Source organism: Bombus huntii, chromosome 16 (genome assembly GCF_024542735.1).
Source record: "Bombus huntii isolate Logan2020A chromosome 16, iyBomHunt1.1, whole genome shotgun sequence".
Classification (NCBI taxonomy): domain Eukaryota; kingdom Metazoa; phylum Arthropoda; class Insecta; order Hymenoptera; family Apidae; genus Bombus; species Bombus huntii.
Window position 1 is genome coordinate 898187 of NC_066253.1, and position 25649 is coordinate 923835.

The following is a 25649-nucleotide window of genomic DNA, read 5'->3' on the forward strand; positions in this document are numbered from 1 at the left end:
ATCGATATCACGAGCCGAGTCTCCATTTTTGTTTTTCGTCCTACAGTCCAATTTACGCTTTCTAGCAAAGCGTTCAAGCTCAACAGAGCGGAGGTCGAGTGAAATACGCGAGTAATCGTCAGAGCTACCACCTACGGTACGTCGAACGACAAACAGAACGTAAGGGGGTTGACGATTCCTCCGCCACCCTCGCCCCTTACGAGCTGGTCGTTTGCGAGCCCCGCATACGCTTAATGTCAGCGCATTTGAAAATCGGGACAAGGGCGTAATTACGCGTTAAGAACTTGCCGAAGAGCTTTCAAATTAAGCGAGCGGCTGCAATTTTCGGCGACCTTTCCGAAACCCGGCGTGTGTGCACACTGTTCTCCATCAGCGAACCATCTCCCTCTCAGTATGTGCGTTTTACTCTCCGTTCGCATGGTAGTGAAATGGAGTAGCGTGTGGGTGATCGATACATTGGGAGCTTCGTTCGTTTGTCTGTTCTGATTTTATGGAGGATTTCGGGGAACGGGCGAAGTCCAATCGTGGCTCGAGTGGTGTTGGATAGGATGTAAAGGGTCGATGTTCTTTTCCACGCTAGATGAAGAATAAAATGTTACGCTGTTAAGGTGCTACGACAAGGCCGTACAGACACTGGAATACTGGAACAGAGCAAGCAAATATTAAAAACACGACGAAATAAAAATTCCTTAAACCTTTAACCTTTGCGAACGTTTTGGGAAATTACTGTTCCGTACACGTTCTCCATCTGCTTACCATTCGCTCTGAACTCAATCACTCCGGTTACCTTCAAACAAAAGCAAACCGCCATAGCTTGGAAGCAAAGCGGTCTGACCAAGCTGACGATAAAGGGGGTCAGGAAAATCAAAAGGTCGCATCGAGTGGCTGGGCTTAGAGGTTACAGCTTGGTCAGCAGCGCGCGGAAAAGTGGATAAAGTTGTTTCTGTAAACGCGGGGGTTACACACGTGATGCAGATGGATAAACGCGTGCACGTACACGAGAATCGTCTATATACAGAGACTGTGGCGAGGCAGCGAACGCGCGAATCCAGGCGACGCGGTAACCCGTATTAGGGTCACGTGCAGATTTGCCACAGCTAGAGCCTATCTTATGCGTCCCACGTACACTCATCTCGGAATCAGAAAGCCGTCATAAACGATGCAAGGGATATATCTTCCTTCAGCCTGGTCAAAATTCAGAACCGTGAAATCTCGCGTCATACACCCGTGAAAATAGTTCGTCAGCCATGGCTCTGAAGCGCGTCTACGAATCGAGAGGCGACACTTTTTGGCTTCAAACGTTTCTCCAGTGACGTACCCAGTGCGTCCTATACCGTGTCCGTAGTAAGAGCCGAGGCTCGGTTACAATTGCAACACCGTAGTTAAAGCAACGGTGAGAAAAATGTCTAAATGGAGTTTGTTATGGTTACGTACTTTTTAGATACGCGATATGGTAATACGTAAATTCCGATGAACTACAAATTACCTATGTTTGCCCAAGAATACCCGATATACTCGTAAGAAAACTTCTATAAATTCTACGTAGATTTAGATCTTGAGTAATCGCAAAGCGTAATAAACATGGTGATACAAAGTTAACGACGATAACCAGGACAGTGAACCCAGAATTACCTTCTCTAACCAGCTACTCGATACCTAAACTCAAAACACACATCACACGAACATCACACGAACCTCCTAACCTCCTCGGTCATACCTCACGCTTAACCTTCCCTCGGCTCCCAATTCCACCTGGCAAATTGGAAGCAGGTGCTCATTTGCCAGTGCTCGAAACGAGACCACCTATTCTGTTCCCGGAATCGATCGCCTCGGCATTAAACCTTATCAAGACACGGGTCATCCAGTCGTCCATTAATATCTCGTCAAATAACGTGTACACACACGTCGCGGGAGTATCAACCGGTTCGTGGGGGATCAATATTGAAAGGAATTTCCAGGAGGGCAAACTAATGTGTCGTTCGTGGAACGGCGCGAACGCAAACAGCGTCGAACGAACGAGGCGCGTTGCAGACGCGCGTAATTTCCAACGATAGCGTCGCCACGCGGCCATTAGACGCCAACCGAGTGACGCCGTGGTAATCGCGAACGATAGACGCCCGATCAATTAGACACTCGAGTAATTTGCTACTCTATCTATCGCTGTCGCACTCGCCCGCCTATCTCGCTCTATCCATCTCGCCTTGTTTGCCACGACGAAACGCGAATCGGATGTGCCCATCCGTCCAGACGTTTCCGGGCACGTTCGTTGAGCCCGCGCGCGGATATCGACGCATCCTCCCTGAAAGCGGACCAACCCGATATTGACTTTCGTTTCAATATTCAGTTTCTTGAATAAAACAACAGCCGACCGCTGGTCTGCTCCATATACCGACGACATCCTCCGTCAGTTCGCTTTAATCATCTTCGTATGATTGTCTTTCCGTTTTGTGCAGCTTTATGGCTTTGACGTGTTCACGTGTCGTCGCGTTTGATGAAGCTCGGACGACGCATACAGCTGAGGCAATTGCTTCGGATATCCTATATCGAGCGATAAGGGATAAGACGAAAAGAAACGACCGTGTTTAGAAAAATTTCTGCCGAGTTGAATAAACGTTGTATATGATTAAGGGAAGGATTAAGAAGAAATTCGTGTTATTTAGAGATGTTAGTACGCGAAACTTGAATATAACGGGCTGACGCTAATGGGTTCAAATTAATTTTCTTCCGTCAACTATCGACCACGTCGAGATAAAATTATACGGACCCAGTACTTTGTACAATTATCTCGCATCTTCCAATCATACGATCTTAATCCTACTGGAACGAAACGTTTTCGAACCAACGAGTTTCCGAATCGTACAAATTCCTTGTTATGAAATTAGCAAACCAGACCGCAAAAAGCCAAGACATATCTAGCGTTTACAGGTGCAAAATGTCTCAGGAACGGAAAACAAATTCTCAGAAGGATATTAACGATCCTTAATGGCCCCCTCCGATACGTCCTCTCGCATACGGAAAAAGTTTAATCGTACAGCTTGCAAGTTTGAGGGGATATCGCGCGCCGTACAACTATTTTGCAAAGTGCAGCTGCTTCGTTTCGCGAATCGTAAGTTCCCGGGACTCTTGTTAATTTGATGAAGTGGAGGACGATGGTAGGAGGTATCGCTGTTACCCTCGATCTGCATCGATCCCTTGTGTCGGTTGGGAAGAAAGGGATCAGGATAACGATGGGGGAAGCGTTAAGGGAGTTGAAAAGTTGTCTGAAAATCGCTCGTGCCTCGATGACGCGGAAAAAACGGCTTGAAAACTTCGTCGAGAATCGTTACCCTTATTTCTTCTGTCCTTTCGTCGAACCGATAGGTTGTGCAAAGCGTTTCGATGTTTTTAATATACAGCCGGGTTTATATATATCTTGCAACTAAATATACGTTCTTGGATGGTCGCAAATAATTCACAAGTTTAAGTCGATTAAAGTCAACGAATATCGATGAATTTAAAATGTCACTATCGTTCCGCGTCTGTCAAATGTCTGCTAAGCTCGGAGGCTCGTTAGACATTCATAAAGCCTCTAATATTTCGAAATTAATATTTTATGTGGGAACCATAACTGGGTACAGGAGGTTGAGAAATAGAGCAAACAGGTTGAACGATGATCTGGAGAAATATGGAATCTATTTTACGAACCTACGTGAAAGATTTAATTTACTCGTCTAAACCTGAATCTTTCGTCGATTGAAATAATAATATGCGAAATAGCGATTTTTCTTTATTTGAGAAGCAATGTAGCGGAAATTTAAGAATATTTTGTCCAGCGGAATTGCTCTCAACTCTTTTGAAATGTTGTAATTTTAATAAACATCAACAGCGAAATTTCGTTCTAGGAATTTTAAAGCTTTTATTAAAAATGATACGTACGTGAAAAAAGTGATTTTTTTTTTACGAATATTGACTATACCGAAAGTCAGAATGGGATATAGTATCAAGGTATGACTGATATGTATGATTGGAGCCAGAGACAAGTAATCATAGGAGCACTCGATCATGTTTGAACCAGGACGTTGTCATGACCGCGTCGATATACGTCAGAGAAAATTGCTTTTATTTTAATTGAATTTTCAAAAAAATAGGTATCGCGCGCCGTGTAATCAGGTTACACTATAAAGGACTCTTCTATCAAATGCATCCGCAACATTTTATAGAAACATCGGGAACGTTTAATTTTCAGCATATACACATCGTAGATCAATGAAAATATAAAAGAAGTGTTTTATATCGTTTCGTGAGATAAAATACTACGTAGTACAAACATAATTCTTATACATAAATTTTCGCGTTAGCCTTAAGAATCAGTGGAAAGAATATCCGGCCGTTTGAAAACTTTATCTACCAAATATATATAAATAATAATATAAAAGCGAATGGATAATAAGACACAATAAGAATGATGAAAAGATCTCAGAATAATAACAATCTGTTATAAACTTTTAAAACAAAATTAAAGCGTTACAACTGCAGTGAACCATTAGACAGATTACACGCAGCCTCGCTAGATAAACGACCTGCATTAGTAAACCACGAAGGAATTCCTTTTTAGCAAAATAACACCGGGAGAAAACAGATAAATCAGCGATAGGTGATCGTTTCTCTTTGAAACGAATCAAACGACGATATAATTTTATCACGAAATAAATTCAAATTACATCTTCGTCAAATCCGAAACTTACGATCGTAGATATCTGTACAAACTTATTCTAATTTTCAATTATACACGCTTCTTTTTCTGGTCGTATCTACTACAAGGATCTAAATTCTCACACACAGTCGAATCGCGATAAATTAAACCGACTGTTACTGGGATCACGGGAAACGATACGTTTAAGTAACTCATATTGTCCCTGATAGTAATTCACCAAAGTCCCCAGAAACTCCCTAGCATGCCGGGTAATCCCGAAACAAAGCAGCGACACCACGTGTCCCCTTCAGAATCGTTCGGTGCCAAGACGGTATCCAAAAGTTTTGCAGGTTACTGTACGAGGCAGGCTGTGCACAGACGACGTGTCACGTATCAGTGTGTTAGGTAGAAGTGCGCTGTTGCGAAACGTTCCGCGCCTGAGCACGGTAATGCAAGTTTGAGCGCGGGCCTATACAGGACACGTCGCCTGGAATACCGGTATACCGGCGTGGCAACGCTCCGTGGATCTGTTTTGCGCGGCAATAAGAACAATTATGATAATAATTGAATGGTTAACGGTGGCACGGCAAGAAATTCCTACTCGAACTTCGCCGACTGTCGTCTCGCTAATACTTTACTTATTAGATTGCTAGACGTCGCGGCCGCTAATGGAAAACGTGCAATTGAGTTGGCTCGATGCTGATGGAATCTAGCTGGGCGTGTTGTTACGTCTCTGCAACTTAGTTCCGAAGCGGCACGTTTCTTTGTTACGTTCATTCGCGGGGAAATCGAAATAGCGCGTGGAATTCTTTTATTTGATGGAAATGGAAATTTAAATGGTTACTTCACTTTAGGTTACGTTGCCCGCTATAATGAAGGATCTTTCGTTCCTCTACGGAGTGGATAACGTATGGAACCACTTTATTCGCTTCTTTATGGGAAAATAGGAACGGTACGAAGAATTCTTTTATTTGGCAGAAATAGAAGTTTAAGTGAAAACTTCAATGTTAGGCAGAGTCCTCGGGTACGATTTATGGTTTCTCTTCGATCTCGGCAGTCTATCTCCTTTCGTAGCAATATTTCGTTTAGTTTAATTATTCGAGAAATTCCCGCAAGTTCCATTGCTCGAGATTCTCGAGAATAATTTCTAGAAACCAACGAGCGTAGAATGGATGAAACGTTTCTTCAAAACAGTGGACTTCAAAGGTACAGAATTCCTGGATTATCTGGGATGAAAATCGAGACCCTTGAAGATCATCCGTATAGATCGTGTATACTGTATACACTGATTGCAGGCACGTCTATCAATTATGCACGTACGTATCCACAACGACGCGGCAGAGATCACATATCGAATGGTGCACAGTGGCAGCGTTCAATCGCATGCCACAGTCGTGTCGATATGCCTGTGTAATCCATGCATTCTGCCAGAGGCACAAAGGTGCCGGGTCTTTTCATCCTCAGAGAACGATATTTCCAGCTGACTTGTAGACGTGGCTAAGACTCTCGCATAGCTCACACGTTATACCGCGGTAATTTCGTCCAAGAGAAACTAACGTCAGCGGGTTTGAAACTTTCGTTGATCGTTCGCCTTTGAAATTTTCACTAATTCGTCTCCAGGTTCATCCTTCAGGTTCATAACAACGGCGAAAAAGTGATTTCTAATTTCATATTACAAAACGTTCAAAAAATCGTCGACTTCCTGGCAGTTTTCTAAATAGAAACAGCCGAACTTGAACCAAAATACACAGATGAGAAGTTTCATCGATATGTCTCAGGGTTAGCTGATTCGGCACGCGTAGATCGGAGGGAATATAAAATATATAAGTAGGGCAACATAGATTCGCTAGTTATACGCGAGGAATCAAAATTTTCTAGCCGCTAACTTTTAACGAATCGAGTTTCCCGCCAATCGTCTAAGGTTGGAGGACATCCGTACTCTGTCTCTCTTTCACCCTCGATATCTGCAATCTTCGCCTTTGACAGACTGAGTAACTCGGCACGACTAAGAGCGTTGCCAATTTACATACACGGTTATCGCAAAACAACTTTCCTCCGCAACGTTCAACGTAACAACTTGGAAACTCGTCGTCGCCAACTTTATGGCGGTTTTCCTCAAAAACACGTGCCTAGGAACATGTAGTAGACGAGAGTAGAAAAAAAAAAAAAAAAAAAAGAAAAGGAAAAAGAAAAGAATTAATGAAAAAGCACGGAGGGTGAAATAAAAATGTCTAACATCCGAGGAATAAGTGGAATTTTCTCGAGAATGTGTTAGAAAAATGAGAGTGGATCATTAAAACGGAGTAACGAGTTGCTCCTTTGTCCTCGTGCGAGTTTACGATTCGTTTTAGCGAAATAACTGCTTTACACGCGGCGTTCTGTGGCTCGAAGTGCGGTCAAGTTATTGAAACGCACAAGGGAAGCGTGATTTTTGAGATTTCTGTTGCAAGATTGTCGGTGACATAGATTTCGGTCGAGCTGCGGTTTGTTTGAAAAGATCGCGTTGCTCGAGGTTGAGATAGGTCGAAGGCCGCGCAACGCGTTTCATTCTTCGTTATGATTCGACAAGAAAGACTTTCGTTTGCAATTTTTAATTACGTTATTTTAACGAGATTTTCAACGGAGTTATATGTGCGTTGTAAGAGTTGTCAGGATTCGTATATTATACGTATTGTTATTTTGAAAATATATAAAAGGAATCTAATTTTCCTTAAGCTTTAAAAGAAATGTAAAACAGCGAATTTAATTTAAGTTCACTGGAGAAACGAGAGAAAGACTGAAAGAGAATATCGAGTAAACATTTTCCGAGGGGTCTACAAAGAAATCCAACGCCACGTTCATTCTATATATGTACGTGAGAATCGAACGACTATCTTCTTCGCCATTTTCAATAAATATAAGAATAATCGCGCGCGCATGTTTGCACCATTCTCGAGAGCGTTAACGCTTCGGATTTACAGCGAAAAGGATTTCTTGACTGTTTCCATGCCGTTGCAAACGACGAAACTCTTCCGCGCCTTACCAGTTGCCAACAATGGAAATCGTTCCATGACCTGCATTATACCCATAACACAGATTTACGATGCATACCGCGTCCCCTGCAATATTTGCGGCGAATTTGTCATTTCGCCCGCTGCGGTTATTACTTTCACGTTGTTGCTGGTCACGGTGATATCCACCGCTGTACTAAACAGGGGAAAACGAATCTCTGCAAACGATTACAACGTGTCGCCTGTCGTTAGTGTCCTTAAAAAAAACTCTAATACGATTCGATCGATTTGGTTCGTTCTCGAGAGTCGTTGAAATAATCTGAATTATCTGACAAAATTGTTCTATAAGTAGTTACGTGCATGTTGTAAATCATAAAAACGACAAATTCGAAATTCCGCTCATAGTACGCAATAAAGCAACAAAATGCACGCGGTACGCAAAAATATCCAGAGTGAAATATTCGTCGTAACATTCCGCTAGCTTCGACAAATCTTTATTCAACTTCCATCTCTTCTCTTTTCATCGCGAAAATATAAATTTACACAAACGTCCCTGGCCTAACTGTAACACATTATTTTTCTTTCTCATTTCCGAATATAACTTTGCTATGCGCAGACATTACGACGTATTACGTGTCTATATAATATCGCATAGCCTGGGCTTAATTCTGCACGAATTCTCGTCTAGCCCGGTAATTAACCTCGCATTCTCATTCCACGAAACCGTATACCGTGATCATTCGTTTACCATCGACGCTTACGAACGCTATACCGCGTCTCGCTTCGCTAGGGAAAATGGCGTCGTTTCCGGTGCTCAAAAACTCAACTGCCCGCGTTATTCTCCGATTACTATCGCGTGTTAAGTGTTAAATAATTTTTTTTCACTCTTTTCCCACGCGTGCTCCACGCAGTCGGCCAGCTTGTTTAATTGGGACAATCATCATCGAACGATTTTTTTTTTCACCGAGAACGATTCGCTTGTTCCGGTCAAACACACGCGAGCGAGCTCAAACGAGCACAAACGACCGGCGTACACGTTTTTTTCCGCCGCTACAACCAGATGAAACGAAATATCGAAGTTCCTCGTTTAATTTAACTAACTTGTTGGGATGTGCGAAACACCCCCCCCCCCCCCCCCCCCTCCTATCTACCTCGTTCATTCCTTTTTCTATCTACAGGGTGTTAAGGAAAGAGGAAACGATATTTATACGTTATGATTCTTGATATCGAAAGGTCGTTCGAGGCTTATTTTTCAAACAGTTTAATTTTATATTTTGAATAGTATTTTGGTTAACCAAGAACAATTTGCTATTCGTGATACCGTGTTGCAACTAGAAAAGTGACTGAGAAGAAAAGTAGCACAGAGACTGCAGATATCCAGACACTGACGAAAGTTTAGGTAGAGAAGCGTCGTCTCAGGCTCGTTTGCCAAGCTACATACAGTTTAACACCCTGTATACACGTTTCTTTCAATTTTCCGTATTTTTCTGTTTTCTTTTTTTTTTCGATAGGAAGAGGGATATTTCTGTTTTATTTCGCTCGTATTATGCGTTCGACGTTTCCGAACAAGGGTACTCTCTCGCTTTATCGATCGACACGCGGTATTTTCCATCCCTTCCTTTACCCCTCTACAGAGGCTCGTCGGATCGACGGTTCTTTATTTGTAAAAATGAATTTATTAAACTTCGAAAAAAGTGCCGATACCACTCGTCGTTATCTAACCCGCCCGCGGCGGCTTCTTCCTGCGATTTCAAACTCGCAAAAACACCATGATACTCGTCGAATGTGTGCGAGTGCAGAGGCTTGCTTGCTTGGTATTTTTTCTTTTTTTTGTGGAAATGGTATCTTGGTAATGCATTGTTCATTCTACCTGATAGAATTTGGTTATAATAGAAACTGGTTCGGTGTAATTGGGCATTTGTGCCTGTCACGGCATAAGTTTGTGGGGAAATTGCGGTGGCAGAGGTTGATAATCGTGACAAATTGGTCGTGATGTGGGTTATGCAAAACGTAAGAAGGTTACGTTTGTAAGAAGGGTTTTTACTCGATACGAAATGATAACGAAAATTAGAAAATTCTTCGCGATTTTACGTGTCATCATTCTTTTCGCAAGTTTCTCGCTTCGTTTGGTTAACCGTATCTGATTTTGTATGGCGTAAAGTTTATGTAGGGCGTGCATTCTTCTTGCTCTTTGTTTTATATAGAGTTGTGTTTTAAAGCGTGGTTAAGATGTAAAGGGGAAGTCTTGTAGCCCCACAGGGGAGGCGATAAACTACTACTACCACTACTGTTACTAAATTACTGTATAAATGTTAAAAAGTTCTCGAAATTATAAATACGCAGAGAATTCACTTAATCCTTGTTGAAATTGAATTGAAAATTCGCAAAATTCGTTCGTCATACACATTCTACGATACTAAAATAAATACAGAAGCGAGAGATCTGTGCTCGTCTGGTTCTTCGTGGACGATGAAGGATACAGGACGGTATATTCGTCGTCGGTGGCCGTCGTCCATTATACACGTTACACTGACAGTCTAATATCGTCCCGGGAGGCTGCAGGATTAACTTGAAATTTAATGGGTTTTCGAATTGCCATGGGAAGAGAGTCATTTGCGAGGAAGGTGTTGGGGGCGCAGGGATTTATGGGGGTTGCAGCCCTCTTGAAAAAATAGAAATAAATATATCGCTATCGGAGGCTTAATGGGTTATTAATTAAAAGCGTAGCTTCTGAAGCTTTTCACGGCGCTACGTGTTTGTTATATAATAAATCGGCCTTTGCCACCTTGATTTATGGCTATTTAAGCTACATTCGTTCGAAAGGACACGCTTTCCAAGTTATTTATATCGTATTTTATATTGCGATTAATTCGTGCCGATATCCGTTCTCTTTTACCGGGTTCTCCAAATAAATTATTTATTAATAATGTTCTATAGAAAAGTTTATTACTCGATCGGCAAAACTCCATCTCTCAACTCATCGGTACGAAAAAACGGATTTAAAGTTGAAATTTGTAAGTTTACCCAGATTCTTTGTTGAACTCGGGCTGCTTCTTACGTTTCAAGTTTATCTTTTCATAATTTAAATATCCATCTCTGTTAAATCGGTATACACGAGACTGGAAAAGTTCTGCGGTATTTTAAAGTTCTTTCGAAGTGAAACGGATTTTCCCTGCAGCGGCCCACGATTTTTCATCTTCAATTTCATCTTCGAATGCACGCGTGCATTTATTTTCTTTGATAATGACCACGGGGAAAATGGGAACGTAGTTAAACGCAGATATAGGATAAAAAAGGGAGAATATGAAAATTCTATTAAGAGATCTGCAATTTCCGCGATAGATTCGTACCTTCTGAATCAATTATCAACGCCTAAACGATCGCGCATTAAAGTACCGGCCAGTTCTATACCTAAATAATTGAATATTTGGATACTTTAATGGATATTTGAATATCAAGCTATCCAAATATCAGAATTTTCCGATATTTGATAAGTAAATATGTCTCAATGTTAAAATATCCAAAGGTATACATATGAAATACCAACAAAATATTATCAATGGTTCGTTAATGGTAAAAATTTTTACTTCGTCATTTGAATTATTTAAAAGAAGAGAAAAAAGAGTACCAAGGCGATAGAACAGTGACTATTTCCGCGAACAGTCTGTGCAGGTTTCAGTTTACTTAAGGTCCATTACATTTTCCACGGGCCGTCGATATTTCATAGGGTCGACTATACACGAGCGCGCAACACCGAAATAGAATGTACTAATGTTCTTCCACGAGGTTGAAACCTTTGTAAATGCGCGGAAGCAAGAAATCAGGAAACACTAGGCGGAGCTTGTTAACAGGAACTTCTTTGAAACTTTCTGTTCGACGTTTGAACGTCTCTCTAAATTAGTGAGCTTCGGAAACGTGACTAATAAAAAGCGGTAATAATATAGCAGTTTACTTCGCGTTTCTACATCTTCAACCTTGTATGCGATTCGTTTCTAGAACCAGTCGGATATCCTGTTTCACTCCTTTAAGCTCAACCAACTTGATACAAAATCGAAAAAGGAATTACGAATCTATCAGCTTGCAATTAACGTCTAATATTTCCTATTTAATCACGTAATTTATATTTTCTCACTGGTATAATATTTATTTATTCTTTCGTCTCGTATCATATCGTATGATATCTGTATACCTCATCGATGTAAATTTTTCTAACCGCACGAAGAAGTTTCTCGATGTAGAAAATGAAAATATATATGAAATTTAATGCGATTGGATTTAATTACTCGTATAATACGTTTCGTCGCTGTTACTACGACGCCATTTTACCGATACCATGCTAGTGGTATTACTAGCGCGATATCCAATTTTTACTTTACGCTAACAAATCTTTACGTCACACGTTTCATCGTGCAACTATCCTAAATTTCGAATAGACTCTCGCTAAAATGCAAAAGAGTAATATCGATTTCTCGAAAATTCTCGTGTAAAATGCTTTGAAATGTTGGCGAGCCGTGGCGCATGGCCTTCGGAGACGCCTGGAGGAGCGCACGGCCCTGCTCCAACAAAGTGTAAGTACGCAGGTAGGAACAAATTGCTTTTTGCGAGTGACGCTACACGCGTGTATGCCCGTTCATAAAGCATGTATAATAAACACGGTTCTGACGTCGCTGCGCTTGCGTGTGTTCCAACGGAGTCCAACGGGTAGTGGGGATGGGGTGGTTTCGCATCGATCCTTCAGCTTTATCCGTGTTACCGGCCCGTACAGTGGAAGGTCCTTCATTTGTACAACCTTGGTCATCCTTCGTCGCTGAATGTCAGCCCTCCTCGCAGACGGATGGCTTTTCCTACGTCTCCACCTTTGTCCGCCACCCCTATCTGATCTTGCCTGATCGCACCACCTACCCGTGGTTTTACGTTTCAATAAGTTTCTTCCACCGTGTCATTTTGGTTCGCACCGACATTCTTTTGTTAGAGATTTCGCTAGGTGACTGTTTTACGACGGAGAATCAGTTTATCGATATTTGTATTTTTAATTTCGACTTTGACTAATTCTCAGGAGGAAAATGTTTTAAGACGTGAAAGGTTGGGCTAGTTCGATGTTGTTGCAATTTTCCTTCCAATTTAACTTCCACTTTACCGGTCTTCTTTATTTGAACATCGAGGCAAAGAATAAATTCATCCATACTTTACTTTTAATTAGCAAGTGGAAGATTTCACTTCCAAATTTTTACTTTTATCAGCTTCAACCGTAGTTTTCCTAAGATTAGTTAAGGATTCTCACTAGCTCAAACGCTTCTGTCGAACGAAAAGTTCGCTTATTAACGGCTCTACGTATTATCTTTAATTGAAAAATATCCGAGAATAGATTCCATCGTGAAATACCGAATTGCACAGTGGTTTCTTCCGCGTAACCCAAACCTGACCGATCCCGTTAGAGTCATCTATGACCCGGTCGAGGGTTAAGGACCCGCGTTTCAACCGTTGCGCTTCGTATCGGATAACTGTTCTTTCGAGATCGATTGATATCGATCGCGTCTCCCGTTGCAGATACATGTAAAAATGCACGGTATCCGATTCGCATCGCGCATCCTATTGTTGCATCGTATTCGTCCACGTCCGGATGTTAACAAGATTCAACCATAAGGTATTCCGTGGACGAAGGCGTGGATTTTCCTCGCGAATTTCTCCATTTCACGGGCGATTTGTCCACGAGCGTGCGAGGTCACTACGCGACGACTTTTTAAATCTCGTCTGACGTCTCGCCAGCCTCTTCCTCCGGCATCCTTGCCGATTTTATCGTCGCAAACTGATCCTAGATGCCGTAAATCGCTCGTTGTTAGTTCCGCCACATACAGAATCGTTCGTCCACCGAGTTGTCTTCGCGTTGAGGAGCCTTGGTAGTTGGGAAGTTATGTCGAATGGGACCTGTGACCGAATTCTTTCCAGTATACTCGGAACGGTCGCGAGTTATTTCGTTGGGAGAAAATGATCGTGAAATGGGTGTCGTTGGTTAAAAGTGCCCCGACATTTGTCTATTTTTCGTAGGATGCCATTTTGCCACGGTGGATTTCTTCTTTAATGATACTGATTATCGTTCCAAGATATTGCAGAATATTATTCAAGCGTTGGTGTAGATTAATTTATCTGCTTGTATAACGCGTAATAGATTAGATTTAGATTAGGTAAAGATTCGCTTCGTTAAATATTATAACGTCGTTGTAACATTTTTAGAAATTTTTATGTCCGGCTATACACACTGTTTATATTTGTATTATGTATGTAGTATATTTTTATTTGCTATGTATATGTTTGGTTTGTACTCACTCGGTTAATAACAATAACGATAATAATAATGTATGATATACTTATTACTGTGTTACTTTATATCGATATCGTAAATATTATTGCTTATTTTGTGTATCTTGTGGATCGTCGCACTTTACAATTCTCCATAATCCAATTTTTCCTCTTATCGCTAACGCTAAACGTTGCTGAAAGTTTCAAAAGCGCAAAATTTTTGTACCAAATACCGTGAAGCACGTTCGTGTAGGAATTTTCGTTCCTAATAATAGCCGTCTATAAATGTGAAAAATAAGTCGAGAAATTCGATGATCGTCGACATTCTGATAAAACACGTAGAACTATGTCTTTTTTTCGTTTTATTAGCAAAGTGGCGGCCATGCATAGCAGCCGAGGAAGTTCGGGAAAAGTCGCTAGCCATTCGTCTGCCGGTGTCGGTGCTTTCGGTCAGCTTTAAAACTTCTTCGGTGATAGTTTGTCGAACACCGTGAGAACAAGCGAAGGATGCTCGAGTTTCCAACCCCTCTGGTCTCGCCTCCTGGAAAAACGGATAAATTAATTGCTTCCGTGTTCGAACGTGCCGGTGTCACTTCGTGTCGTGCGATAATACCCAGTCGGTTATTGTTGATATTTGAAAAATCGACGTTCTTTGAATATCGAAACTTCCAGAGATATTTCCATCGATGAAGTTATACGTCAGAGCTGATATTGACATAAAAAGATTGTTATTTTTTCAACAGTGAAAAATAAGTAGAAATAAGATACTCGAAGGACGAGTGTCCTTCGAATATCGAAGCGTCGATCGACGAATTTCGGTGAAATATCAAAGTTAATACCTATACGAAGAAATCGTTACATTTAGCACGCATTAAAGATCGATAATTAAGAGATACGACAAGCGCATCTGCGTGAGTTGTACTCGGCTACGTAACATCTTTTCCAGACAGAAATATTTAACAACTTTAGGAGTTATAGGTCTATAGGTATGCAGCGTCGAAAGAAAGATGTACATACTGTTGCTTGGCATAATTCCAGTTATCCCGGTAGCAAATAGGATAGAAAGCAAAGATTAGTCGATAAGGTCATGACTATGATTCCGACCGAAGTAAACGAAAGTCGATCAATTTCTACGAAATCTTCCAGAATTCGGAATACAGATAAAATGCTTGAACGATCCTTCTTCCACTTCACTTTATTCCTGAAAATGCGTCCGTAGCCAGGCAATTACAGAGCTTTAGAAATTTTGAACGCGACGCACAATCAGCTGCATCGTCTGAACCGAGAGTCGGAAGTGGGCAACGGGTCCATTATCATGGCGAAAAGTTAAATGAATTATCTTTTCAGACAGTGGTTGCCTTTATAGGCTGTTCGAGGGTCATTATAACGGGAGCTTGGCGAGATATAATCCGAAGATGCAAAACGCGGAAAAGTTGGTAAAACTGACGTTCCGGTAATTAGATTCAACGGCGCAAAAGGGCAACCGCGCTGCTTGACAGCGGAAAACTTGCTCCGATCCATTTCAATGAGCGATTATAAAATCCGTCTGCGGCTCTATATACAGAGAAACTTCCGGCCCCTGGCACCGTCCCGTATTTTGCAATTATTATTTTCATTTACATAGTAACCGGCCTGTCCTTTGCCCTTTTCCTCTCACAGAGTAACATTACTCCTCTTTTTTCTCCTCTTTTCTCTCTCGTCGATCGTTCGATTACAAATAGATCTGGCGAAGGAGACCGACGTTTAACCGTCCCTTTCGCCACGCGATGGGGTAGACAAAGACGCGGATTAATCGCAATTTGCGTGTATGCAAATGAAAGAACATATCCATCGATGCTTTGCTGTAGAAATATCTACGTTTCTTAATTTCATTATACAAATACACGCGAATGATATTGCATTCTCAAACGACGTATGCCCGCAAGTTCGTTTATCTCGAGTAAACGACACGAATCGAACGGCACATATCTAAGATAGATATAAAACAGAGTATTTCCATCGAAGGTGATGAGATTCATGAAAAATCAGTCGATCGATGTAACCAAAATTTTGTAAACAGAGAAAATATCTATCCACGATTCTCTTTTCCATTTTTTACTAAACGAATCCCTCGGAAGACTTTCATCAGTGGCGATATCACCGCGTCTTGTTCCATCTTAAAACCATATCGTCTCACGACGTAAGCTTGCGTCGAAAAATCGTTATACACCAAAGTCCCTCATGAATCGTTTGATCACGGCTGTTGGATAGCTTGGTAAAATGAAGGAAGCACCTTTGACTCCAAAACCTTCCCTCTTCTAACCCACCCTGTCCTAAAAGGGTTTTGATATGATAGCCCTCTCGCAAACCCATAAACCATTAGACGCGATACATAATTATTCACGCTTCATTTCGTTTTCCCATTTCCTAGCCACGTCATAGAAAGGAAATCGAGGATAGCTTCAACGATAGCATCAAGTTCGGTATGTACATCTTTCATAAGTATCACGACACCCGCGAATCAAGAATCAGCGAACGAAGGATCGCTGAAACGAGAAATTAGTGGGATATTTTCAAAACCTTCGACGATTGGGTTTTGTCTTTGATCTAGAAAAGGGAAATTTTCGATGGTCCCCGTTGAATGGTCAGGCACTGTCATTCGTACCAAGTTCGAAGTTGTCTCTACAAGAGAGTGGCTACCAGAAAGTATTTTCACGTAGTCGTCTTTTCCATTGAAACGCTCCGAAGACGAATAATACAAATTTCTTCGAAATACTCATCGGTATACCGATTACAGTATTACATGTTTGTAGTTGCATTATACGCGAGTGATACGAAGAACGTACTTGGATCTAATCGAATAGCTAAATGGTGCGCTCTGGTACTTGCTTTTTGTAGCCACTATAGATTCGGCTCTAGTTAAAACTACATCGTTGCTTCTTCTTTCGAGTACTCGGCAGATGCAACTATAGTTGGCTTCGAAGCTACTTGGAATATGCTTGATCTCATGGCTACCGGGGTTGTCCTACGTTAGCAGGAGGAGAAGAGTGGCGAACGAGAGAGAACAGAGAAAAAGAGGATGATCACGTTGCAGGGGTGGGTGGAAGGCTGGCTGCGCTTGTCCGCAGGCTTGTTTCTGCGCTTTGAGCATGCATTCTGTCGTGCCGCGAACATGGGCGAGTTAACCAGCTCGCGACTATCGCGAAAATAACGCCGTGGAAATCCGCTTGAGCGGAAACGGGTCGTCATTCCATCGATCCAATCTGCCCTCCCCTCCCCCACTTCATCCCTCCTCCTCATCCCTGTATTTCTTCTTCTTCGTCCTTTTTTTATTATTTCTATCCATCCCTTTTGATCTTTTTTCGTTCTCCTTTCCTCGATCTCTGTTGGCTAGAGAGTTCGGCCTTCGCGTTTTCGGCCCGAGGAAAATCCGGCTACGAAGCGAAGCTACTTGATTTATATCGCGATAGCTTGTTTGCGTACAAATATATTCCTGATGGAAATCGGCCGCTTTGACTCGCGCCTGGTGCTCTTCGCGATTTCAGGGTAATTTTATTAGCTTTCATGTTGGACAAATTTTCGTCCGTTTGTTTCTTCGACTGTTTCTTTTCTATTTCGTTTTGAATTGCAATAGGATTTCCCATCGGCAGATCTTCATCAACAACGCGAGAACAATTCTTCCGCTAGGGAATTTTTGTTTTCTTGGTTACCGATCCAGTGTACCATTCGTGTAACTCTTTCCTGCTTGCATTAAGAAACGTCGTCTTCTTTATGTAAAATGCGTTTTATGTCGTATTTTTCGTATTTTAACGTATATTTACATATTTTTTTAGGAATGTAGAAAAATTTATTTCACGTACAAGTACTTGGAGATAACCGCTGGCAATAAAAGTTTCGATAAAATATATTATTCTTTGATGGCTTTGAAATGTCTACAACCCTTCGATTTTTTGCGCAGCGTGTGCGGTTTTACGTGAAAAACCATGTTCAAATAAAAATTCAACAAGGACATCAACATGTTCCTAGCTGGAGAAACTTAAGAGAGCAGAAAAGTATATTTTCAAAAATTTACAATTTTCATCGAATTTTATCGGGATTTTGAAACAATGTTCCATATATATTACTCTTTGCTAATGTCACCGATATCATCCTTCCTGTACAACGCAATTATCGTTACAGTGTTCGCTGGAAACGTTCAATTTGTAGGATTTTTAATGGAATAATGCAAGTTTCGTTGTATTATTCTCAAAATCTAATCTAACTAGTTTCAGTTTCTAGAAAATATCTATCTGATGTGTTTAATTAAAAAAGATAGCTTAGGAAGCGCTATTTAAAAATTCCAAGTTATTTTGTAGCCGTTGTATGTTAAGGATCCGCGAGACACATTTCACTATTTGTCTAGATGTCTGGAAAACGTGCTTTCTGTCTTTACAACGGTTCTCATCCGTGTCCCATCGACGTGTCGATGACCCAAATCGGAATTTATTAGAGCACGGGGTATGGAGGTTATCGGAGAAAAATGGAGAAGCGTCGCGAGATCGTGTCTAGCCATAAGTAGCGATCCCAGATAGGGGGTGGGCCATAGGAGCCGGCTTGCATAAGATATCTCCAACCTCTATGCATCCTTGTACATGTACACACGCGTTCATAAGTATTAGCACGTTTACTCGTATCGTACGAAACGCGATATTCCATATACATTATCAAGTAAACGATTGATCGATCAGGATTTTTCACTCGCGTTAAATAACGATTCCAAGTATACGATGGAAGTTGGTAGAAACTTTGTTTTGCGAGAGTCCGGGAAAATTATTAACGGATTACTGATACTTATGGTAATATAACAATACATTTCTACGATACTCGTAACGTAACGTAAAACGATTTTCCACCAAAGTTCTACTTTTCTTAATACGTTTCGGAAAGTATAAATTTCCACAAAAATTCACGATCTGACCATAAACTAGGATATAAAATCGTGTTTTACAATGTCAAAGCGACCATGTTGCGAGCGTTACATCCGACTGTCAAAACGCGTTACCATCTAAAAAAAATTTGACCAGGATCGTTTTTATCACGAACCTTAAATTTTTTACGAGCTTAATCGTTTTTCATCGATCGCTCGAACTCGCTCAATTTTTCGAAAATGTCCAAATACTTATGAACGGGGGTGTACACGGGGGGTCGTGTGTATCCACGAGCATTTCCATTCTGTCGTGTACACGTGGCGGCATAGTGTGCACAACGGAGATAGGGGAATGTAGTGCACCGATGTGCCGCGGCCCCGGCATGGAATTATTCGTGTACAGATAACTCGACTTAACGACATCTAGAAGCGATACTTCAACGCACCGAGCATGGAAAATTGCGCTGATAATGCCTGCATACGTTCTTGTTATTTCGCAACCCGCCGCCGTACCTACGCGTCGATTTATCAGTATACGTGTAATTTGAATTTCGACCAAGACACGATCTTCTCCAAGAGCAGAGAAAGATCAAGAACGGTCCGACTTATCCGCAAATCTATATTTTTATAAATCTATGGCATATTATAAAAAGTACCGCGCTTTCTATATTCTTTATAAGTTTTTCTCTTTACGTTATGTGCGTCTCGTGTATTTTTGTATCTTAAAAGTTCCCATAGATGCATAAAATTCGCAGTCCAGTTATAATTCCTGCATGCTGCGACGTGTTTCCGTATCTTCGAAAAACGCATTACGTTCTTACGATAATGGACGAAGAACCGTTTTATAGTTAAAATCGCGATGCAATGACTCGGGGCGTCGTGAGATATAAAATATAATTAAAAACGACATAAATGTTCGTTTTATCGGACAATTGGAAATTACATGAAAGTTGCTGTATGAACTTGTTGCTGATTGCACACGTAGGATCTTGTAAAGACAATTACGACGATTTTCATGGTGCCAGGGGGAAAGCAGATTGCGACACTTTGCACAGAACGGGCGATATTAATATACACGGGCTGTATTAGCGGCTTGCATGAAATTTGAGTCAGGTATTAATCATATCCCAGAGCTTCCATACTAATTTGCTGATACCGATGAATCGCATTAAACATCCCTAGTACAATAAATTTCTAATACAATCGACGGTGTGTTACATGAACCACTGAACCGATTAAAGTTCCCTGTACATGTGCAATATTCGCGAATTAGAACGGTTAAATGAGTGCCTCGTCAGCCTTTGCCCGATTATTAACTGGCCCAGAACAAACCGTTAGTGTAAACGCGTGCGCCACCGTATTTATAACTTTGAAAGAAAAACTACGAAAATAGGGAAAAATGTGGAAGAAAGATATTAATACGCTCTGACTTTGTAATTAGCAATTTCACTCGCATATTTAATAGGCGATCGGAAAATTACGAAAACGTCTAAGTAGAGTAATCGTACGAATTTGCCTTTCTTTATTTTCCTATCTTTTTTTGTTTCTCGGAAGTTTAACTTTGTAACGATACAACAAATCACGGCGCAGCGAATCTGTAAGAAGAATGAGAGTGACGCGAACGCGTTTAGGATAAACGTCGGGATATTAAAATTCGTACGACACTTTGGGATGCTCGCGAATAAAGTTTGGTTGGTCTGGTTGGTAATAGCAGCCGGCCACGGTAGCTCGTAAAAGATGTTATAAAATTCTAGTAAGGAGTTATGCGTGTGTCTAAAAAGCGTTATTAGGTCGACTTTATAGCGGCAGAGCTAGACTATCGAAGGAAGTTCTCCCCGGTAGCGTTTCTTTAAACTTACTTTCGGCGTGCTCGCCTGTGCAAACGTGTTCGCAAACTCAATCGGGAATTCTCAATGCACAGTAGACACCTTTAAGGAGAAATTGGCGTGCTGTTGAAGCCTCTTAGCGCGTCTACGTGCCCCGATGAATCGGGCCTTTCTTAAATATCGTCGGACGCCTGCCGTCTACTAAATCTACCGAACGCGATCGATTTTCCAACCTTAGAAAATCTATCGAAGCGTACGGACAATGATGATAATAATAATAATAACAACGACGATTTCATTTACGGTTACAAAATTATAGTTTATCGTGCAGTTATCGCGCCACCGATAAACTTACATTTAATTCGTTATACAGGTATCCGAGTTGCGATACAAGTCGGAATTATAGCGCTTCGAAATTAAATTTCTAGACTCGAGTATTTTATGCTTAAAAATGGTATCGTACGCGCAATAAGATGCGTCATTGACACGCGTTAGTCGAGTTTTAAGTGGCCTCTCTAAGCTCCCAGATAGTCAGCCATCAGGAAACGTTTAAACCTGTCCAGCAACCTCGCAAACCGACCAGCGAAATTGCAGCGTCCTCTCTTGTTGCCTTGTGAACTCCGCCATTGCGCGAAAGTTAAAAAGACGATTACCGTGGAGCAATATAAATGTTAGAAAAAGAGCGTCCCGCGGTCGTAACTCTTCAATGCCAGTCCTCGTTCGCCATGATAAAAGGCTCGTATAAAATATCGCTATGTCATTGAAGTTACGTTAGTATTACACCCAGTTATCTTTTCTATCCGTTGTTTTTTCGCAAATGTCTCGAAACGCGACACTTTCCTCCTGGAGATTAAGAAATCGAATCTTTCGAATATTCGAAAAGTTGTTGCCGTATATGTATCCTCTAGCGAAGATAAAGGTCGGTTGATTCGTGAAATATATTTTTTAAATTGAATTTTTAAAACTGCTTCGCGATCTTCCGATAGAGAAGCGACCAATAATTGCTTTATATCGTTATTAATAGCTCGTTACATTATACGCGTGCTGAAAGAACACGTTGCGCGAATTCCATTACCGAGTTGAACAAAAGGAATTCTACAAAAACAATGCATCGTTTATCGCGCAAAACGTAGGTGAAAAAAAAAAGCGTGACAAGGAAACAAGATATCATTGTTCAAGCTGTGATATTGGTTTACGCTTTTCTTGTTTCAATCCCTACATTGTATCCTGTTTTATACATAACCAATCGTGTCTTTAGAGACGAACGTAACTTCTTTACGTTGAATTTTCGTAGGGATTAAATGTTGCTATCCTATCCATCTTTATTTATTCACGTTTCATACGTATATTACAACAACTAATTTCTCTGTTCTTTCAAAGAACAAAAACGATAAATTTCCTACTTAAAACCACCTACCAACAATGGTGCGTCGCTTTTTGAGAAATTGTGCCGGGCAACGGCAATTTTCTTTGTCACTTCGGCGTCACGAATCGCATCGTAAGGCGAGTGGTTAGTATTATCCGCGATCGGACGATATTAATTAACTACGAACAGTTAAATTCCGATGGCGCTTTTCGAAAAACTGCGCCGGAAAAGGCACTCTGCGCGTCCTTTGTCGCCAACGTTGCCTCTCCCGAAGCATTGTGGCATCGAGGGGTGGGGATATGGCGCGTCGGGGGTAACACGCATGCGCGACGCACAGGGTTGGTCGCGTTGCCTGCCGACTATCCGACCCGGCGTCGTCGCCAGTTATCGGCGAACCGCGATTCGATCCTCGTCGTTTCGAGCCGCGCTAGCGACGAGATGTAAACGCGACTCGACAAAGTTTTCTCGTACACGACGTTGCTCTCGTAAACGTGGCGTGTCGGCTATACACGCGTGTTCACTCGTTACACAGGACCATATTTTCTCGTAGTGCGAACGAAAACCCTTGGATTTCGAGGCGTCTCGATATTATTATAAAATATACTCATCGCGAAAGGTGTTGTGTGTGCTACGATCATTTCTATTCATTTTCTTTTTCTTTTTCTTTTTGGAGCAAACTTGTTGTCTTTGGTTTTATTCGGTGGTGACATTTAGGACATCGAGGTGTACGATTCGAAAGGAGCGTGTGGTGAACGACGGTGGGAAGCACGAACTGCAGTTAGGTAAGTTTATTTATGATTTTAAACGATTCCGATGAATGAAACACACACGGTGTCTATAGTGTTTTTCGTATAAAAGCATTTCACGCGTCGGCACGTTTTTATAGGGAAAACGAGATATTCGATTTAGATATTTTAAATTACGCGATTGAATGAGAATTGGGGATGGTTATTCCGACCTCGATGATCGTCAAACGTATTTTCAGGGTTGCGAGCTTAAAAAACTTGTTCCTATATACGTAAACGTCGCTCGGTTTTACCTTCTACTCGTAAACACACTGTAGATGTTTTTTTATCTCGATGTAGATTGCGTTTGAATTGGCTTTATGTACGGATATGGCGATAGATATATACGTTGTTTTCGTGTCTCTTGCATAACTAATTGCATAACTAATGTTATCTCTCTGTTTACAAATTGAAACGCGAGGCGTATGAGCGCGTCGCGGTACGAACACAACTGTGACGTCGTCGTACTCGTACATAAAGCTACCCCGAATTTGAAAAGTAGCTCAAGAATGTTTACTGAACGGCGGCGGCTACAGTGTAGGAAAAAGTTGTGCAGCGCGACTATCTTAACGTATTTACAAATTTTAGAAATAGGCACGCTCGCTCGGATAATTATTTAAATAAAAATTAGGAATTTGTGTATTGTAATAATTGTATACGTTTTAATATCGATTAACGACTTATTTCTCGAGAGAGATAATTGGGAAAATGTGCAACTCGAAGCGTCGAGTAATTGAAATTGTCACATTTTTCGTAATTTCGTTCGACGATTAGCGTGTCAAAAGATTGACAGAGGAATTTACAAAATAATTTCACGGAGGATCGAGGAAACGTTCGATAGGTTGGATAGTTAACGATTTAAAAGATCAAGTTTTTAAATGAGTATCAGGGACGTAGGATTTTAGGAAGCGATTTATTAGGGAACAATCGTAGTGCGCAATTACCACGTTCGTTTCACCGACAGAAGCGATTGTTGTTGTCAGCCTTCTTAATCAGAATGCTTAATTCCAGCGGTGCAATAGCTTTAACCTTCGCGACGGCCCTTGAACTCGATCCGATCCAAGCATCGTTGTTTACTCCCCAAATTCACATAGAATGCACGTAAATCGAGCCCTCGGGCACTATTACAACTTTTCGGCAAAATTTCATTGATAGCCACAGACTCTTCTATTCTCCTTCGCTCCTTTCTATCCTCTTTTGTCTTAAAACATCGGCTCAGGCTCGTGATAGATTATTCCCCAACCAGTACGTATAAGAACTTTACTTCGCTCGAATTTTCAATTTCAAATTTTCGCCTCGACTTATAAAATCGAAATATATATATATATAATAGATATGTACCATAATATTTCGTATTGAGTTTTTAAAATGAAAGGCAAAATAACGACGTTAGTTGCTATAGGAATACATTTTTGTTTAAATAATTATTTGTATTTCATAATTATTACACACGTTATTTATTTAAACGATATAAATTCTATTGACTACTTCCTCTCTTACATTATCTTAAATGAAATAAATTTGTAAAATAGATTATTTTAATGCTTGTTATGCAATTTTATGTACTGACGATAAAAATGTTTATGGGGCAAGGGGTTGATATTAATATATTTCATTTATTACCGTGAAACAACTTTTTACGCAAAAAAAGATCGTAAAAGATTGTTGCTACCCTTGCTCGAATTAAGGGTTGCTTTACACCGTTCGCTGCACTGTACTCGAAGCATCATCAAGCCTACGCAGCTACGTTTGAAACCGTAAACGCTAACCAGTCTACATTTGTTGGAATTCGTAGAATGTAGGGAAGACTAGGCGCGTATGTTATCGTAGAATAACTCTGTTGCAAAAATTTGAATCTTAAAATACGTTTTCTGCCTTCGTGTAAATCGACGATCGTCCTATAGTTATTCTTGTATACAGTACGTTGCATTCTACTTCGAGCTGCAGGACAAACTTCCTGAATTGTAAACACTATTTTCCTTGAAATATATAAAATCTACGCAACGATCAAGCGTACTAGGTGTTTTTCTTCGTTGTATCTTCGAGTTCCGAAGCCATATTTAGCAACGTAAACAGTAACCAGTCTGTTTTTCCTTGAAAACGCAAAAAAGAAGTTGACGATATTGTAGAAATGTCTTCCACATACGCGATGCACCTGCTTTAATTTCAATATTGCGAGACATTTAACAGTTAATATCGCAAAATGCGCAATTTTTCGCGAAATCGAATCGTGAAATATCTCCGTTACCTTCGTTCGAATTAACCTATTAATCTAGCGTAATTTTGAGAGTTGGTTGCATCCTATTACCGAGCTTATTTTTCTCTCAATATATAAGATCGATGACGACAAACGCCTATTAAAATACTTAGCGACAATTTGTCTTTGAATGTCGGAAAATAGGGGTGGCAACTTGACGATTTAACGTAATCAGTATTCAGTATTATGGAAAAACACCCTTCCACCCAAACTTGAGCTCTAAAATACACCTGTTACACTTACTCGAGCCAATAATAATCGTTGTATCATGATCCTTAGGGTCCGTCGCACCCTACTTTAAGTCTCAAGAATCGCTCGAGCTCTGACATGGCAAATACTAATTTTTATATATATATATATTTTAATACTTTTCCTCCACGGAATCCGAAATTTCTCGAATTATAAAAGCATTCGCAGAAAACGGGTCGACTTTGGAGCGCGTGATACGCAGATAGATTTACTCGGTCGTGAGCCGCTACGTCGATTCCGAGCTCGTTAACCAGCAACGTTATTGTTCTAAGGGGAGCACTAATTATGAAACGGGGTGATACTTACGCCGGGTTTGGTAGTG

The 25649-nt window shown here is 40.9% G+C and overlaps 2 protein-coding genes across 4 annotated transcripts in view; one reads left to right on the plus strand and one right to left on the minus strand.

Annotated features, from left to right (window-relative positions):
- Positions 1–25649, minus strand: part of LOC126874844 (MYG1 exonuclease) — a 212020-nt gene that overhangs the window by 98339 nt on the left and 88032 nt on the right. The gene's annotated exons all lie outside the window — the stretch shown is intronic.
- Positions 22416–25649, plus strand: part of LOC126874834 (uncharacterized) — a 318734-nt gene continuing 315500 nt past the window's right edge. For all 3 annotated transcript variants that reach the window (XM_050637322.1, XM_050637321.1, XM_050637323.1), the window contains exon 1: positions 22416–22818. The gene's annotated coding sequence lies outside the window, so the exon portion shown is untranslated. The remainder of the gene's footprint in view (positions 22819–25649) is intronic.